General features: G+C 38.5%; 1 non-coding gene across 1 annotated transcript; it reads right to left on the minus strand.

The window, feature by feature from the left end:
* Positions 1 to 6,685: 6,685 nt before the first annotated feature.
* Positions 6,686 to 6,758, minus strand: TRNAC-ACA (transfer RNA cysteine (anticodon ACA)). Its single transcript has one exon. It is a non-coding gene; the product is annotated as a tRNA-Cys (tRNA).
* Positions 6,759 to 12,854: the final 6,096 nt, after the last annotated feature.

A 12,854-nucleotide genomic window follows, 5' to 3' on the forward strand; every position in this document is an offset into this window, starting at 1 on the left:
ATGCACACACATAGAGTTTCACATATACATATGAACTTTAACATGAAATTTATGTCAAGAGCAATATAAGGGGCAGCAGACACACAAAAAGATTAGGAAATACCAAGGGATACTGAAAACAACTTCCTTCTTAAAATATTTTTTCAGAGGCTGGATAAACATTATTGAGTAGGAAAATATGGAGCTCACTTCCCCCTACAAAGACATCAAAAATATATCTTCCTGTGAGACAATTCACATGTAAAACTAACTGGAAACTGGCAGAAAAATTCCCATATAACCAAAGCTGCAAAAAAGATTTCCATGTGACTGATTGGACAGAAAAAAAGGCATAAAGTTGGGACCTCAAACCCTTGGAGGGATCTAAAAGCAAGAGAGGTTTGAAAGAGCAGACCTTGCCCTGGGGAGTGAGTGGGTCCATCAACAGAGTGGGTTTCCCAGTCCCATGGTCCTACTCAGAGGAGAAAAAAATACCTTGGCTGCTGGGAAAACAGCTGGGACAGAAAGAAAGGCTGGAGAACCCTAGACTCTACCAGCAAAGAATGTGTGTGTGCTGGCTTGCCAACAAACAGGGTGGAGAGGGCTTTGCACTGGCAGCTACTGTCTCACTACACTTCCAAGCCCCTAGGGTACAAACTCCAGCTGGATCACTCCATGCCACAGCTTGATGCAAGATCTGGACTATTGGGCCCTAGGAAGAGTCAGTCTAGCTATGCAGAGACAGCCTGGGGTGTAGTCTGGGTGTAGCAGTGCCAAGAATCAGCTTGCCTTGATTATGGATCATTTTCCACTTCATTCCCACTCCTAGCCAAGTGAACACTCTGTTATCACTTGCTCCACACTATAGCTTGGCATGAAGTCCTGGCCAGCTAGGCCATGGGAGAAGATTCAGTCTAACTTCTCAGGGATATCCTGGGGAGTCAGGGTGCTGTCCAGGTGGGGCAGTGATGGCCACTGTCAACATGGACTCCAGAGGCACCACAGAAAACATGGTGATCTGCACACCCTGGTCTATTTTCCAGCTTAGCAGGTGTCCAGCCCAGCCCACTTCATGCTGCAGTTTAGTGCAGGGTCTGGGGCAGACAGTTTCTGAGAGAAGATTCTATCTGAGGACACAGAGATGGACTGGGATGAAATCTGGGTGGGGCATCAGAGGCCACTGTCAGCACTTGCATGGGAGGCACTGAAGACTTGGTGCTGGAAATGGGGCAGACAGGTCCTGGAAGAAGACTATCTGCACAGAGGCAGCCCACATCTCAACTGGCAATATGGTCACCTCTGTTCAAGAACCCAAAATACCTCAACCATAAGTCTCAGCCTGGCGAGTACCACAACCACGCCTGTTCTTCAAAATAACCTTGAACTAGGACGGTACAGTGGGAGAAGAGAAATGACCTTGAGCTGCAAGTTGCACACTGCTGCTCTGTGAGTGCAGCGACCTCATTCACTTTGACGAGGGGATTTTGCTCCAAAAACTATGGAGCAGACCCCACCCTTGACAAGGCAGAGAGAGCAGAGAGCAGAGATGAAGTCCTGTCCCACACAAACTACAGCCCCTAGCAAGGTGATATTGGTCAGCACACACTGAGGAAAGAGATGGTTAGAACTGATACCAAAACCAGCCCTTGCATTAAAGACACTGAATGAACAAAATCTACATAGGGAAACTCCTACATAAAAACAAACTTTCCAGACATAATAGGTAACTATCTCTCCAAAATTCATTGAGACAGAGAAAGTTAAGTAAAATAAAAGGGCAGAGAAACAATTTCCAATTAAAAGAGCAAGAAAAATCCCATGAAAGAGTAGGTAATGAAATAGACCTCACTAGATTAACAGATTCTGAGTTCAAATCGGTTCAGTTTAGTTCAGTCACTCAGTTGTGTCCAACTCTTTGTGATTCCATGGACCTCAGGACACCAAGCCTCCCTGTCCATCACCAACTCCCAGAGTTCACTCAAACTCATGTCCATTGAGTCGGTGATGCCATCCAACCATCTCATCCTCTGTCATCCCCTTCTCTTCTACCCTTCAATCTTTCCCAGCATCAGGGTCTTTTCAAATGTGTCAGCTCTTCACATCAGGTGGCCAAAGTATTAGAGTTTCACCTTCAGCCTCAATCCTTCCAATGAATATTCAGGACTGATTTCTTTTAGGATGGACTTGTTGGATCTCCTTGCAATCCAAGGGACTCTCAAGAGTCTTTTCCAATGCCACAGTTCAAAAGCATCAATTCTTTGGCACTCAGTTTTCCTTGTAGTCCAACTCTGGTATCCATATGTGACTACTGGAAAAACCATAGCTTTGACTAGATGGACCTTTATTGGTAATGTCCCTGCTTTTTAATATGCTGTCTAGGTTGGACATAATTTTCCTTCCAAGGAGTAAGTGTCTTTTAATTTCATGGCTACATTCACCATCTGCAGTGATTTTGGAGCCCCCAAAAATAAAGTCAGCCACTGTTTCTACTGTTTCCCCATCTATTTGCCATAAAGTGATGGGACCATATGCCATGATCTTAGTTTTCTGAATGTTGACCTTTAAGCCAAATTTTCATTCTTCTCTCTCAGTTTCATCAAGAGGCTCTTTACTTCTTCTTCACTTTCTGTCGTAAGGATGGTGTCATCTGCATATCTGAGGCTATTGATATTTCTCCCAGCAATCTTGATTCGAGCTTGTGCTTCATCCAGCCCAGTGTTTCTCATGATGTACTCTGCTGCTCCTGCAGCTAAGCTGCTTCAGTCATGTCTGACTCTGTGCGACCCCACAGATGGCAGCCCACCAGGCTCCCTGTTCCCTGGGATTCTCCAGGTGAGAACACTGGAGTGGGTTGCCATTTCCTTCTCCAGTGCATGAAAGTGAAAAGTGAAAGTGAGTTCACTCAGTCGTGTCCAACTCTTACCAACCTCATGGACTGCAGCCTACCAGCCTCTTCTATCCATGGGATTTTTTAGGCAAGAGTACTGGAGTGGGGTGCCATTGCCTTCTCCAGATGTATTCTGCATATAAGTTAAATAAGCAGGATGACAATATACAGCCTTGATATACTCTTTTCCCTATTTGGAGCCACTCTGTTGTTCCATGTCCAGTTCTAACTGTTGCTTCCTGACCTGCATACAGATTTCTCAGGAGGCAGGTCAGGTGCTCTGGTATTCTCATCTTTTGAAGACTTTTCCAGTTTGCTGTGGTCCACACAGTCAAAGGCTTTGGTATAGTCAATAAAGCAGAAATAGATGTTTTTCTAGTAATTCTCTTTCTTTTTTGATGATCCAGCGGGTGTTGGCAATTTGATCTCTGGTTCCTCTGTCTTTTCTAAAACCAGCTTGAACATCTGGATGTTCACAGTTCACATATTGCTAAAGCCTTGCTTGGAGCATTTTGAGCATTACTTTACTGGCATGTGAGATGAGTGCAATTGTGTGGTAGTCTGAGCTTTCTTTGACGTTGTCTTTCTTTGGAGTTGGAATGAAAACTGACCTTTTCCAGTCCTGTGGCCACTGCTGAGTTTTCCAAACTTGCTGGCATATTGAGTGCAGCACTTTCACAGCATCATCTTTTAGGATGTGAAATAGCTCAACTGGGATTCCATCACCTCCACTAGCTTTGTTTGTAGTAATGCTTTCTAAGGTCCACCTGACTTCAGAGTCCAGGATGTCTGGCTCTAGGTGAGTGATCACACCATCATGATTATCTGCATCATGAAGATCTCTTTTGTACAGTTCTGTGCATTCTTGCCACCTCTTCTTAATATCTTCTGCTTCTATTAGGTCCATACCATTTCTGTCCTTTATTGAGCCCATCTTTGCATGAAATGTTCCCTTTGTATCTCTAATTTTCTTGAAGTGATCTCTAGTTTTTCCCATTCTATTATTTTCCTCTATTTCTTTGCATTGATCACTGACTGAGGAAGACTTTCTTAACTCTCCTTGCTATTCTTGGAACTCTGCTTTCAAATGGGTATATCTTTCCTTTTTTCTTTCCTTTTCACTTCTCTTCTTTTCTCAGCTATTTGTAATGCTTCTTCAGACAGCCATTTTGCTGTTTTGCATTTCTTTTTCTTGGGGATGGTCTTGATCCCTGTCTCTCATACAGGGAGAATGTCATGAACATCTGTCCATAGTTTATCAGGTACTCTGTCTATCAGATCTAGTCGGTTAAATGTATTTGTCACTTCCACTGTAATTGTAGGGGATTTTATGTATTTCAGGTCATACCTGAATGGCCTACTTTCTTCAATTTAGGTCTGAATTTGGCAATAAGGAGTTCATGATCTGAGCCACAGTCAACTCCTGGTCTTGCTTTTGCTGACTGTATAGAGCTTCTTCATCTTTGGCTGCAAAGAATATAATCAATCTGATTTCGGTGTTGACCATCTGGTGATGTCCATGTGCAGAGTCTTCTCCTGTGTTGTTGGAAGAGGGTGTTTGCTATGACCAGTGTGTTCTCTTGGCAAAACTCTATTAGCCTTTCCCTGCTTCATTCTGTACTCCTAGGCCAAATTTGCCTGTTACTCTACGTGTTTCTTGATTTCCTACTTTTGCATTCCAGCCCCCTATAATGAAAAGGACATCTTTTGGGGGTGTTAGTTCTAGAAGGTCTTATAGTTCCTCATGGAACCATTCAGCTTCTTCAGTGTTACTGGTTAGGGCATAGACTTGGATTACCATGGTATTGAATGGTTTGCCTTGGAAACGAACAGAGATCGTTCTGTCATTTTTGAGATTGTGTCCAATTGCATTGCATTTTGGACTCTTTTGTTGACTATGATGGCTATTCCATTTCTTCTAAGGGATTCCTGCCCACAGTAGTAGATATAATGGTTATCTGAGTTAAATTCACCCATTCCAGTCCATTTTAGTTCGCTGATTCCCAAAATGTCGACATTCACTCTTGCCATCTCCTGTTTGACCACTTCCAATTTACCTTGATAATGGACCTAACATTCCAGGTTCCTATGCAATATTGCTCTTTATAGCATTGGACCTTGCTTTCATCACCAGTCACATTCACAGCTGGATGTTGTCTTTGCTTTGGCTCCATTTCTTCATTCTTTCTAGAGTTATTTCTCCACTGATCTCCAGTAGCATATTGGGCACCTACCAACTTGAGGAGTTCATCTTTCAGTGTCCTATCTTTTTGCCTTTTCATACTGTTCATGGGGTTCTCAAGGCAAGAATACTGAAGTGGTTTGCCATCCCCTTCTCCAATGGACCACATTTTCTCAGAACTCTCTGCCATGACCCGTCTGTCTTGGGTGGCCTGCATGGCATGGCTCATAATTTTATTTCATTCAAATAGATGGTAATAAAAATGCTAAATACATTAAGAAAGATTATAAATAGAAAGGCAGATCATTGAAACAAGAGACTAGAAGCCATTAACCGGAACCAATCAAAAACAGATAATTTAATGTCTGAATTAAAAAGTTACCAGGAAGCAATGAATAGCTGACTGGATGACACAGAAGAATGAATAAGTAATCTGGAAGATAGAAGAATGGAAATCACCTAACCAGAACCAGAACAGCAGACAGAAAGACAAATGAAAAATAAATAAAGGCAACATGCAAGATCTACAAAATAATATAAAACATGAAAATTTACACATTACAGGGGTCTCAGAAGGAGAAGAGAGAGAGAAAATGCAAATACAACCTTACAAAATCTATGGGATGCAGCAAAGCTACAGTAAAGGTATTGGCACAAAACAGCATGGTATTGTCACAAAAGCAGACATACACATCAATGGAACAGAATACAGAGACAATAAATATATGCCCACAACTACAGACAATCTATGACAGAAGAGGCAATAATATACAATGGAGAAAAGATACTGTGTTTAACACATTTCTGGGAAATCTGGACAGCTATACGTACAAACAATGAAATAAGAATACTCTCTTATACCATGAACAAAAATAAAGTCAAAATGGTTTAAAGATCTAAATGTAAGTCATGATACCATAAAGTACTAGAAGTGAACATAGGCAGAACAACCTTTGACATCACGAATTATTGCAATGCTTTCTTAGATCAGTTTCCCAAGGCAAAAAGAAATAAAATCAAAAGTAAAAAAATGGGACCTCATCAAACTTAAAAACTTTTGCACAATTAAAGGAAACAATCAACAATATGAAAAGACAGACAGAATTGGAGAAAATATTCGCAAATAATGGGATTGACAAGGGGTCAATATCCAAAAAACACAAATAGCTCATATAACCCAATATCAAGCAAATAACAACCCAATCCAAAAATGGACAGAAGATCTAAAGGGACATTTTTCAAAATAAGACATACAGATGGCTAATAAACACATGAAAAGAAGCTCCACATCACTAATTATCAGAGAAATGGAAATCAAAACCACAGTGAGATGTTACCTCAGACCTGTCAGAATGGCAATTATTGAAAATCTAAAAATAAATACCAGAGGGGGTGTGGGAAAAAAGGGAACCCTCTAACACTATTGGTGAGAATATAAATTGGTATAGCCACTATGGAGAACCATATGGAGGGTCTTCAAAAAACTAAAAATAGAATTAAAGAAAGTGAAAGTGAAGTCGCTCAGTCCTGTCCGACTCTTTGCAACTCCATGGAATGTAGCCTACGAGCTCCTCCGTCCACAGGATTTTCCCGGCAAGAATATTGGAGGGGGTTGCCATTTCCTTATCCAGGAGATCTTCCCTGACCCAGGGATTGAACCTGGGTTTCCTGCATTGTAGGCAGACGCTTTACCATCTGAGCCACCAGGGAAGTTCAAATGATCCAGCAACTCCACTCCTAGATATAAATATATATATATTTATATATGAAGACGCTTAGAAACTACTGCACATAAAATAGATAGGCAACAAGGATTTACTATATAGCACAGGTAATTATGCCCAATATTTTCTAATAACCTTTAAAGTAATATAATGTTTTAAAAACCTAAAATTCACTATATTGTACATCTGAAACAATATTTTAAATCAACTATACTTTAATAAAAAATATGTATTTTTCTATACTCAGCCTTCAATCTGACAGAGAATTCAAAAGCATCAAATTATTCATTCTTATGAGATATTTACTTTGGCAAAGTGACTGCTGTAGCAGTTCAACAACTGATGGGTTCTAATTTGGTCATGTTGAGTTGGAGACAACTATGCACATTAAGTGGCAATGTGCAGTCAACAGCTGGATCTGTGAGTTTCAGTTCATGGGAACATTTGCAATAGTCACCAGCACACAGGTCAAGAGTGAAGTGTTAAGTCGGAGTGGGATCACTAAATGAGTACGTGTGAAGTGAACAAAGGCATACCAACATTTAAAGGGTTTCGTGAATAAAAATGAATCTAAAGAGAATTATGAGCTATCACAGAAACAAAGAGGAGAGTTTTTTAGTAAGCAGGGAGTAAATACCTGGGTCAAGATCGCCAGAGAAAATGTGGGCGTACAGAGTAGGTTGAAACAAGTATTCAGTGCTAAGGGATAATCCTTAACTTGGTGAGACAGAGTTTCAAAAAAGTAACATTGATAGAAGCTGTAAATTAATGAGCTAGAGTAAGAGAAATAGAAATGTAAATAGAGACCAAAGTGGACAAAGGCTGTTTAATATGTTTGAGGACTTGGGAGTTTTATTAAGAATTATCTCACTATCAAACAAAGCTTTATAGAAACATGCTTAAATAATAAAATATTACCACTATCTTTAATTCTAACTTTCAATATTTCCTTCATATTCAAACTTAATCCTCAGTTTCTTATCAAGACATTAGATACTTTAGATGAGAAAAGTCATCCAGCAGTTTTTGGTAATGTGATTAGGAATATTGAGTAAAATAAAGTATTGCTATTGTAAAGAAATGTTTTCCTGGTGGCTCAGATGGTAAAGAATGTCTGATGGTAAAGAGACTTGTGTTTGATCCCTGGGTTGGGAAGATTCCTTGGAGAAGGAAACAGGAACCCACTCCAGTATTTCTGCCTGGAAAATCCCATGGGCAAAGGAGCCTAGTGGGGTACAGTCCATGAGCTAGCAAAGAGTCAGACATGACTGAGTGACTATCACTCACTCATTGTAAAGAAAAAGGCTAGTAGTCACATGCTGCTGCTGCTGCTAAGTTGCTTCAGTCATGTCCAAATCTGTGCAACCTCATAGACGGCAGCCCACCAGGCTCACCTGTCCCTGGGATTCTCCAGGCAAGAATACTGGAGTGGATTAGTACCACTTGATAAATAGGTAAGGACATAACTGATGCTCAACATAAGTGCTGAGCTGATTCTGGGAGGACTGTGTTTTCAAAACCAAGCTATCCTATTTAATGAGGGCTGAGATTATGTGTAGATGTAGTGAGGAGTATCATGATTTTGAGATGAACCAAGAATTGTGCTCTATTTAAAAACTCTTTTCAAATCAACCTGTGAGTGAGGTATAGTTTACAATTTAAAGATCCAATGTCCTTTGCTGCTGAAAGATCCAATGTCCTTTAGGAAGGACTTATTTAAACAGATGTTTAAATACATGTGTCTTTAACTGTGTGAGCATGCACACTCAGTCATGTCTGACTCTTTGCAACCCCATGGACTGTAGCCTGCAAGGCTCCTCTGTCCATGGGATTTCCCAGGCAAGAATACTGGAGTGGGTTGCCATTTCCTTCTCCAGGGCATCTTCCCAATCCAGGGATTGAACACTTGTCTCTTGAATCTCCTGCATCGGCAGGCAGGTTCTTTACCAGCTGAGCCACCGAGGAAGCCCAAAGGGTAGTATATCGACTCTCATTATTTGTCATTTAAAGTTCAGGTTAAATTGGTTCTTTCTCATTGTCAGGAAACTGAGAACATGGAAGGGGGCCAGCAGGCTTTAGACACGTTCATGCCTGGGATAGTGGACAGAAAGGGACACTGAGAATTCAGGGGTGAGAGAAATAAATGTGGTAGTCTACCTGTGCTAAGGAGAGAAGTACTTTCTTGTATTCACACCAAAATTTTAAGGCAGGGTTAAATCACTACAACCTAAAACGTTCTGTAATTGAATGTACGTTAGTAGTAAAGAGGCGTGCTCCTTAACATTATCTTTCTGGATTAGATAAATGCTGAGCAAAGTTTTAAGAGAAACACATTGCATAGTGAATAAAGAAACAATATAACAAGTGACAGACTTGTAACACCATTTTAAGCATCTGTTGATTTCAAAAACATGCACACACTCATTCAATTGTTAGAAACCCCTTAGAGTGTTGCAATTCATCATCTGTGGTCAAGAAGTAGATAAATCTGCAAGAGATGGAGACTGCTGTTCTCATAGATTGAGCTTCACAAAGAGTCAGGATTTTCCCCTCATTTTTCCTTCCTTACACATTTTTATATTATTTCTGTCATTGCTTCATTTTCTTTCATGATACTCTCAATATATGCTGACTCATCACATGCCACTAGACAGGTAATCTGTAAGTTTTTATACCCTAAAATGGTTAAGGTTTCACAGACTCAAGGAGAAAGGGCCATTACTCCTTTGCTTGCATGACTATATACTTGTCATCACGTTCAGATCTCCAGATCATCAAACAGATGGTGAATGGTCCTTCCAGGGACCCTAGGATTTGGCTGGTTTTCTGAACACTGCTTTGGTCAGTCAATAACTTATTTACGATTTCATTCATTAAGACTTAAGCTTTTTAAAAACCACTCTATTGTGTATACTATGTCCATTCCTTAAGTTAAAATTATCTTGGCCTCAATCAATAACAGAGACCTATACATTACATCCTGTTCAAAACACCAATAAATTTGGCTAAAAATAGGCCCTGTTCTATAATATTTAGTTTTAACATTTAGATCCCACAGCATTGAGGAAACTCTCTTTTAGGAAATTAGGGAAGTTTCAAGGAGTGCTTTCATCCCAAATTCATAGTGCTTTCATCCCAAATTTCCCAATGCCTCAATTCAGTCATTTATCAGATATTTATTAGTAGTTATGCATATGCTTAAATTATTCTACTAAAGAGAAAATAAACTCCCTAAAAGCAATCATAATTCTCACTTTTTTTATACTTACTACATTGTCTACTTCAGTCATTTTCAAATTTCGAATTTAATTGATAACAGATGGCAGGATTTTCAGAATTCATTCTTTTCTAGAATGATTTTAACATAATATCACGAAAAGTTATTTCCCTTTATTATGAATAATTCACACGGGTTTTATTATTTGGAATATGGCTAAAAAGAGAACCTATTTCAGAACCAATATATACTTAAAGCAAAGCCTGCATTTATAATCACAGGCCCTCTAAATATCTAGTATGTAAAAAGGGAACTAGTTCAATACTTCAGTGTTTTACATGAGACTTTACTATGTGTAATGATGGGAAAATTCCAATTTCAAATGCACTTTTCATGGAAAATCAGTGTGGATTTAACAGAGAGCAAAGTCCCTATGAATGAATTCATGATGCAACTTTAGAAATTCACCAGCAGTAAATTACTGGAACTGGATGAGTGCTTCACGATGAGGTGTGGAGGAAATATAGTGTGAAATAGCAGAGATAGTGACAAGGATATACCTTAAAAGCAATAAGCACCTGATGATTGGAAAGTTTCCCATACTCTAAAAAGAGCCTAGAAATCTCAGTGAAATCTGAGCTTCAAATAAGAAATGCAGTAAATGATATAGCAAATAGATGGTTCCTTTCAAATAATATAATTGTAACACACATCATGAGTAATTAAGTTTTAAAACTGAAATTTCTAGCCTTTTCCCAATTAAAGAACTCATATTACATTTCCCCACAAGAATGTCATGATTTAAAGCTTTTTAATCTCCTAACTGAATATATTCAATTACTGTTAAGTTTGTTTGGTTTGGATTATTCCAAGACATTGCCAATCAGATATTTTAATCAGCACTAGGAAACTACTGTTTACACAGCAAAAAGCAAAATATAGATAATTAAAAACATTAAAATGCCAGATACTACAGCATTTAAATATATTTGTTTCATATTTCTTGAAATCTTGTAGTAACTTCTGTATACTCGTTTCTACTGAAGTTCTCTTATTGAAAGCAATTTACTAAGGCACATTTTTTTAAAGATTTTGTCATCTTTTGAACTATTTAATAATCTTTCCAATGAAGAAAAAAATGGAATTATAGTATCCTTTTTTCAAACTGTTTTTGAAAACTGATTAAAAAAAAATCTTTCTTTTTTTTTTCTAATGAAAATTTGAAGTGGATTCCTGCTTGACTGTGCAGTTGAAGACACAAGCAAACACAGAACTGCCTCCATTGGCCTGATCAGTACTCCTTTTATGAGACCCAGGTTGCTGAGCCACTTAGAACTTAACACCTATTCTGATTAACTTGTTGTAGAGGTACCACTCTACAGGAGACCTGGGTTTGATCCCTGGGTTGGGAAGATCCCCTGGAGAAGAAAATGGCTATCCACTCCAGTATTCTTGCCTGGAGAATTCAATCGTCAAAAGAGACTTGCAGGCTACAGTCCATGGGGTCACAGAGTGAGACACGACTGAGCATAGGCATGTATGCATCAGAGGTACCACTATCACAAGGAATGTATTATACTACAAGCTTTCCATATTGTCATATGATATCAATATGTGTATCAGGACAACACTAAGACAAAAAAAGAAGTTACCATCCTCATTTTACTCTCAAAGAAACTGAGATTCAATGAAGTTATCTGAATTTATTTTTTTAAACCATATGATCAGTAAAAAGGTTAAAAAAAGAAGAAAAAAAATAGACCTTCTGATTCCTCATTAATTTCCTGTCTAACACACAGAGTTGACTCTGTGTGCTCTTCTGCTTCATTGGTGCAAATTTTCATGCCAGCTGACTGGGTTAAAGATGTGGTCTAAGGCTATGAAACAATTGTGGTTTTTCCCTTTGAAGCTGTAATTGATGTGCTTGGTGGCTGCACTTCTTTCTTGACCTCATTACTACCATTTTCAACAAGGTACACTGATGAAATTTAATGAAATTAATATTTTTTTTCTTGTTGAGATAGATAGAAGGGAAAAAAGATAAAAAATGTGAGTAGATGTTTAAAAAAATCCTAGGATAAATTTAGTATATCAGAGCTGGAGCAGTATCAGATTCCCATATTGTGTCTGAATTTACCAGCTCCTAAAAGTGTGAAAAAGGCTTAAACACTTCATAGATACCTCAATGCCCATGATCCACCCACTTTAGGGTGTGATTTGAAAAGCAAATGGTGTGTTGATGGCATTAAAAAAGGTATAAAAGACATTTTAATGACAGTGTAATCAGAGATTATACACCAGCTGTCACAACCAAGGCAACCATAGTAATTGGGGGTGACCAGAAGGCTTTCCAAAATAAGCTTCTTTTAAAGATTCATTTAAAACTGTCACCAAGGGACTGTTGACATTTTAATTTTTTTCTTTAGATTGGGAGTCATTTTATTTCATCTTTTCTTCACAGAACAGTACAGCTCAATGTATGATCAATCTGCTTTATAGTGACTGATCAGATACAGAAGCAAAGAAAAGGAAAATATGTGTGTATAATGAACACTTTTTATTAAATGTGGGCTATTTTGAAGGCAAACCTTGAAATAATTACTATTTAAGTTTGTCTTAAATGGCAAATAGAGATAGTTAGTACATGCATAATATCTATACCATTAAATTGGCTAGTAACATTTCTTGATATTCTGGACCAATAATTTTATGAAAAAAAGCAATTACTCACATTAACATCATTGCCATGTTTACTTGATAATGATGTTTTCTTATTTCAACAGTTCTGTATAATTAATGATATAACTATACCTCGTATACCAATGGATTATCATTATGCTTTCAGCATTTATGTTTTGATTCTTT

Source organism: Capricornis sumatraensis, chromosome 13, assembly GCF_032405125.1.
Source record: "Capricornis sumatraensis isolate serow.1 chromosome 13, serow.2, whole genome shotgun sequence".
Lineage (NCBI taxonomy): Eukaryota > Metazoa > Chordata > Mammalia > Artiodactyla > Bovidae > Capricornis > Capricornis sumatraensis.